The sequence below is a fragment of the Mastomys coucha genome, unplaced genomic scaffold, assembly GCF_008632895.1.
Source record: "Mastomys coucha isolate ucsf_1 unplaced genomic scaffold, UCSF_Mcou_1 pScaffold22, whole genome shotgun sequence".
Classification (NCBI taxonomy): Eukaryota; Metazoa; Chordata; class Mammalia; order Rodentia; family Muridae; genus Mastomys; species Mastomys coucha.
In genome coordinates, this window is record NW_022196905.1 from 35,307,994 (window position 1) to 35,314,842 (window position 6,849).

At 38.2% G+C, this 6,849-nt stretch overlaps 1 non-coding gene across 1 annotated transcript; it reads right to left on the reverse strand.

Annotated features, from left to right (window-relative positions):
* Positions 1–1,549: 1,549 nt before the first annotated feature.
* LOC116071505 lies at positions 1,550–1,740 on the reverse strand. The gene has a single exon (XR_004110932.1). It is a non-coding gene; the product is annotated as a U2 spliceosomal RNA (small nuclear RNA).
* Between the last annotated feature and the right edge of the window lie 5,109 nt (positions 1,741–6,849).

The following is a 6,849-nucleotide window of genomic DNA, read 5'->3' on the forward strand; positions in this document are numbered from 1 at the left end:
AGGAAATAATCTTTAATACTGCAAACCTACCCAAGTACGCAGAGCTGGGGAAGACACGTATTTTAGAAGAGAACCTACTATCACCATTTTACTAATTCAGCATAATCACAAAATGAATTATAAATACTTTTACTTAGACTCATAAATAAGTGTATCTCTCACTCCTCCCTCAAGAAACTTCTCTGTGGTAGATGGAGATTGTTGCAGAAATCCACAAGTGATCGAAAGACAGAAAACAATTTATTATAGGATGATCAGATACAACACAATTTTTGATACTCATCTCCTAGAACATCAAAGAAAAGGGAACAGATAGATTACAAAAACCCAGATGTCTAAAAAGTCTGCTATGAGTTTATGTCTCCAAGAAATGTCAGAGTAGCTACATCCATGATATCTCAGCAGTATGGCTGCCCAAAAAGGACATGAATGATGGCAATACAAATAGATAGGCCATGGAAGGGAAAAATCTCATGGTGTCCCATCTTCACAAAGAACTATATGTAATGTTGAGAGTCAGAGAATTTGCATCAACTAGGGATAAGCCCTTTAATCCAGTCACCAATGGTCAGCCCTAAAATCATATTCACACATGCAACAGTAAATGGACTTAATAGATTTCGTATGTGCATGTATGTGTGTGTGTGTGTGTGTGTGTGTGTGTGTGAGAGAGAGAGAGAGAGAGAGAGAGAGAGAGAGATAGAGAGAGAGAGAGAGAGAGAATTAAAGAAAAATAGACCATGTCTTTGAGAGGGAGCACAGCAGGATGGTCATGGACCTGTTTGGATGGAGTAAAGGGGAAATAGTGTTATTATCTTTTAATTTTAAAGAATAATATACTTTAAAGTGAGAAAAGATAATTATACTCTGTTCTTACCTCAGGAGAAGCTTTGATTCTAAAAAAAAAAAAAGTAGGGGACAGTTTGACATGAACAAAGCTACAATAAATGCCCCTGAAGTTTGTAACAGTGTGGTAGATTCAGGAGATAACAGGACAGTGGAAGCCTTCAGATTCCATGTTCCAGCTCCCTAAGTCATAGATGGAACTGTCCTGCTATGTCTTCACATGGCAGAATGCTAAAAAGTATGTTAATCTTTCTATGAGCTCCATCTTTGTGATCTTCCAAAGTTCTATTTGATATCACACTGGGAGTTCAGATTTTCATGTAGGAAATCAGAGAAGGAAAACATTCAGACTACAATAGTGTGATAGGTTCCCTTCACTGACATGTGAGAAATGTTTGCCTCTACTAATACATCCATTGATTTGTTGACAGTCTATAATGATGTATGTCCATCAGTCTCTTTTGAACTTAGGATATGTACTTAGGTGAATGCCTACCCTTGTGTTCCTAAGCTTTCTTTTCATCAAGTGGGAGGGTCAGTGAGAACTATACCTGGATGGTTGATAAAAGGCCTATCATACTTAGGTTCCAGTGCTTTTCAGTTTCCATTGTGAATTCCTTTAACACTTTCCACAAACAATATAAACACTTCTTCCTTTTTATTTCTTTTTTCTTTTCTTTTTTTTTTTTTACTTTATTCCCCAAAGGGGTGCACCATTCCTGGAGGTACTGCAATACCAGGTCAATATGTGGAGTGGACGGAGCAAGCTCCTATTCCAACTCCTACTTCCAAAAATCCATTTAATATATTGTCCTCGGATAGAGGATGTATCAGATATTAAACTGATAAGAACAGATACTACACATGATCTTAGCCAAAAGGCCGAGAAGCGATCCTTTTTATTTCTTAAAGCAGACATAGTTTTCTAGCTTTGTCACAGCAATGTACACTTATTAAGGACACAGAATTTTACTCTTTTGTTTTTTGTAGTTCTGGTGCCCAGAAACCTAAGAACTAGCATTGGCTCACTTTCTGCCCTCTGAAGGAAGTACCTGGCATTCACCTCTCACTCTGGATTTTTCTGTCTCTTTTGTTTTGGTATTGTATGTTAGACACAGGCTCTCTACCTGGCTTAAGCTCTTACAGAACTCTTATTCTCAAGCAATATTCCTGCTCCATCCCCGTAAGTATCTCGAGAATTACTGATACATAGCTCCATGTCCCTCTGGCTGAGTAATGGTCACCTTTAAGGTTTCATCTCTACATATGTTTCTGTTGCCGTTGTCTTCAACTCAGCATGTTTCTCTGAGTCTAAGTTTCACTTTGTTTGTTATAAATACAACAATCATGTAGGTGTAGGGAATCACAGGAATGCTCCTGTTTAGTGCATTATATCTTTTAAAACCCTATCCTCCAATAGTTTTATCTTATTAAGTCTTCAATACATGAACTTCAGCATATAGGAGAAAAACTCAAACAATAACATAACTGCACAAAAATAATGGTTCAACTGATTTTTGGAATTATGCATATGATTCTAAGCTATACAGCAGGAAATGATAAGCCAGTCTCCCCAAACCACACAAGAGGCCATGCTGATTCACTTGTTGGTTAGAAGGACTTGACATCTGACACTCATGAGACTGACAGGCTCCCCGACTCTGTTCTCCACGTGTGCTTGCTTCACAGACTCCATCAACTTTAGCCAATCAAAGGACACAGCACTAGTTACAATTGAATTTCAGGCAGACCAGTTGTCCCAGTTATGGGATATCAGAGATGTATTTCTACTTTAACAGATTACCATCAACACAAAATCCAGATTTACCACAGATTTATTTGGTATCTGTAAATCTTGCACCAATACATCTTTGCTGTACCCATACTCCTCTGCTTGGACTTCTGACTTGTCCCCTGAATGCCCTTTATATATATTCAATCCCCAACTCCTGCTCTGCAGATGAATCTGTCTCAGCTTGTGTCTACTGGAACCTGTTTTAACCTTTCAGCCCATATTGCCAAAATATTTCCTTAACTGTTTGATTTCACCAAGGCTCTCTGAATGTGGGTACATTGTGTAAGGACCTTCCCACACTATTTGCTAGAAATTTTCATGTCATCTACTCATAAAAAATTTCTATTGTATTAATGTCAATACTTTCCTTCTCATTTTCTTTCAAGTTTTGACTTTCTTATTGCTGTCCAGACTTTGATGCATGTTTCTATTTTCTTTTTCTGCATCTTGCAACATCCTCTGAGGTGTCTAACTTGGTCTTTTTTATACCAGGAGCGTAAAACTTGAATCAGCACACAAAAATGAACCAAAAAGTAGGAGGAATAGCAAAAACTTTTTTGAGAAATTAGATTGATAATGACATTATAGCCTTCATAGGACATTGTTGGATTTCCAAATTGTCCCTTAGAGTATATTCAAATAAAAACACTGCTGATTGGCTTAGGAATGGATAAATTCATCACAGCACTCAGGACCTGTATAACTTTAAGGAGGCTAAAATCAGTTTCTAAACAGTTTCCTCAAGACACTCAATTTAAATCTCCTGCCACCTGGTTCAGAGATGAACCACATAGCTGAGTACACATGTCCAGGCATTGCTTGGATGAGATCAAATGCTTCCTGCAGGAGCTAGGGACGTGGAGGGCTCTCAGTGACCCCTAGAGCCGGTGTGAGAGTGGACCGGCAGCCAGATGGCTTCATGTTTCCACATTCTTTCAGTTTGTTTTCTTATTGAAGCAGATACCCAAGCACATCCCAAATCCTCAAAGAAATCAAGATTTCAGAGCAATCCTCTTTACTTTTTGCACAACAGGAAATATGAAAATTGAGTCTGCTAGAAAAAGACACACACACACACACAGAAAGAGAGACAGAGAGAGAGAGAGCAAGAGAGAGAGAGAGAGAGAGAGACAGAGAGACAGAGAGAGAGAGAGACTATTTAAAGTATCTCTCTTGTGTGAGTGCTCTCCAAGCTAGCAACAATATTAGAGGAAAAACGGGGCTCAGTATACAGTATGCTTCTTTTTCAACATTCAGTAGTTCCACCTGAGGATACAAGTGCCACAAATACCTACTGCTGAGGATGGAGACGGGTCAGGGATCATGGATCTGTGGCCACACGAACAGATCATCCTGTTTCCTGACAAACCCTTTATACTGCAGCTGCCTTCTCAGAGGAAACTCATGAGCTTGATCTCTTTCATTTGATCCAACACCATGTAAACAAGCAATTTGAATGGAAAAGAAAACATCCCAGGCAAAGTGCAGTTGAAGCTATCTTCTCTGTGTAAGCAATTGGCTCACTCCAAATGGAGGTCTGATACTGAGGGTAAGGCCTGGTATGACTACATTTGGGTAAATAAATGAGAAACAGCTATTAAATTAACACCAATAATGAAGTGGACTTTAAAATTTTCTCTCATGACACAACTGGATAAGAACAATACATATTTCATGATTATGAAAAGATTATGAAGATCAGATGCCAGTTAAAAATTACAGTGGACTCCCCCCACACTTGAAATTAAGTTGTCTTATAGAAACAGAGAAAAAAAATAAAATCTTGATGAGCTGACAAGATGGTTCTATGTTGGAAGGTGTTGACAACCTGAGTTTAATCCCCACATCTAAAATGATTCAAGGAAAATGCTGATTCCCAGAAATTGTCATCAGATCTCTCCATGCTTGCTGTGCAACAGGTATACACAGAGACACACATGCAGTAGTAGTAGTAGTAGTAGTAGTAGTAGTAGTAGTAGTAATAGTAATAAGTGAATGTAAACAAATTGAAATACTGAAATCACAAACAACTCATACTATTAGGCATGTCCTTGACCCCCATCCACCACCACTGCTGCCAAAGTTGAAGACAAAAAACCAGTGATCGAAGGAAGACATCATTGAATTAATAAGTGTTTACTAAGATAAATGGAATGATTGGAGCCTATAACACTGATGACAAATTTGACAAAATTACAATTATATGGCTTACTTTCTGAATGCTTCACATTCTCAAGGTGAAAAACACAGCTGAGAAGTAAATAAGATTCTTCGAGTCAGGTTGCTTGTGTGAATTTGAGTCTCAACTCTAAAAAAATACTAGGTATCAACCAAAAGAAGCTCACTCGTCTCTCCAGGCTTCAGAGAATGGCAATAACTATACTTCACTTGGTGGTTAGATGACTGAATGGATGAATCCATTTAATGTGTATAAACAATAGTTATGTAAATTAATACTGGGATAAATCAAACCATCAGAAATTAAAAGTAAATGCTTAAATTATTTCTTGAGTCTTACATGCTCTGGTTTGGATTTTAAACATAATATCTAGACCAAAAGGCTTGGTTATTTGCATGGAATTATTGGAAATGTTGGAATGTTTAGGAGATAAAGACCAGGGAAAGAACATATCCTTCAGGGGGTCCTGGGGACCAGGCTCTTTCTCCATTGCCTTCTGGTTACAGGCTCTTAGAAGCTAAGCAGCTTTGCTGAGATGTGGGTTCCTCACCCTAAGATTCTGCCACTCAAACAGCCCCAAACCAAGCAGCCCTGGACCCCAAAGGGAAGCATTTGTAACCAAGTGTCAGAATAAGACTTGGCTTCCCTTAAAGTTGTTTATATCAGCAACCAATTCATACCATTATATTAATATAATAATATTAATCAACCATCAAAATCTACAAAAAGCAAGGTGTTTTGGTATGTGCTTGTAATCCCAACACTGGAAACACAGAGGTAGACTGAATGGGGTCTGCTGGTCAGCAAGCCTTGCCTACTTGATAGGTTTCAGGTCAATGAGAGACCATACACTAAATACAGAGGGTACATTGCTCATGAGAAATGACATCTAAGCTTGTCCTCTGACTCCAGACACACTAGCATATACATATAGTACTAATGAAATTAATTAAGGCCTTCATAATTATATATAGGCAATGCCCAATGTCAGAGTTATAACACTATGGTGCTTATATCTGTCTCCAACAAATGATCTAAACGGGAATTTGCCTTAGAACACCAGGCAAATACTCAGAATTTGACCACAAAATACTCAGAAAAACAAAAAAAAAATCTAGTTCTAGAGAAAACAGCCATAGTTTTCAAATCACCATGAAGTAATAATACAGGGGCATACTGAAATATTAATGTGAAAGAATTGAATCAAAACTTAGTGAGAAAAACTTGAGTTAATAAACAGATTCTATTATAACTTAGCAAGTTATATTGCATCTCCAATCAGGCCTTAGATTACTTAGTATTTAAAACAGCAGCTGGTCTCCTCCCTCCCCCAAATGGAAGCCATTACCACTTTGCCTTGGTATTACCAAACAAGTTTAAGTAATTATTATTATCATAAATAATTTGAAATGTTCCCTTTTCCTGAATCAGTCATTACAACCAATTACCTCATTATATAAATTCCCATGAATTATAACTATGAAAGATGTGTATAAGAATGGCTTTAAATAAGCCAATATGTCATTCCATACATTCACAAAATAATCAGAAGTTCTGAGGCCATATGGTGAAAGGTCCCAGGTACCCCACCTCTTTTTCCCAGTTGCTTTTTGCCTTCCACTTCTACCCTACATTTTGGAATATTTATTTACCTTACCATTTAGATGAGGCCCTGCCGCCCTTGAAGGGAATGTGGAGACATTCAGTTCTGAAGAAGGGCTCAAGAGAAAACCCTATTTCATGCCCATTGGCATTTGGAAGGCTGTCCAACTATCTGTTGGGAAGTTTCTCACACAGTATAAACAGAGAGTTAGAGGGTGGCCGTGTGTTTCACTTCCCTGCTGACTTGGGTGTGTTGTTGAGGTTCTCAGCACCTTCCAGCTCGCCATCTGCAAAACAGATCATCAGAATGTAACAGACCATTTATTCTGATGACCTTGTTTTACTGATGTAGAAATGGGGGTCCTGAAAGTAAAGTCATGTTCCCAAGGTCACAGAAATGAGTTAGAATTCCCAATCGGAGACCTCA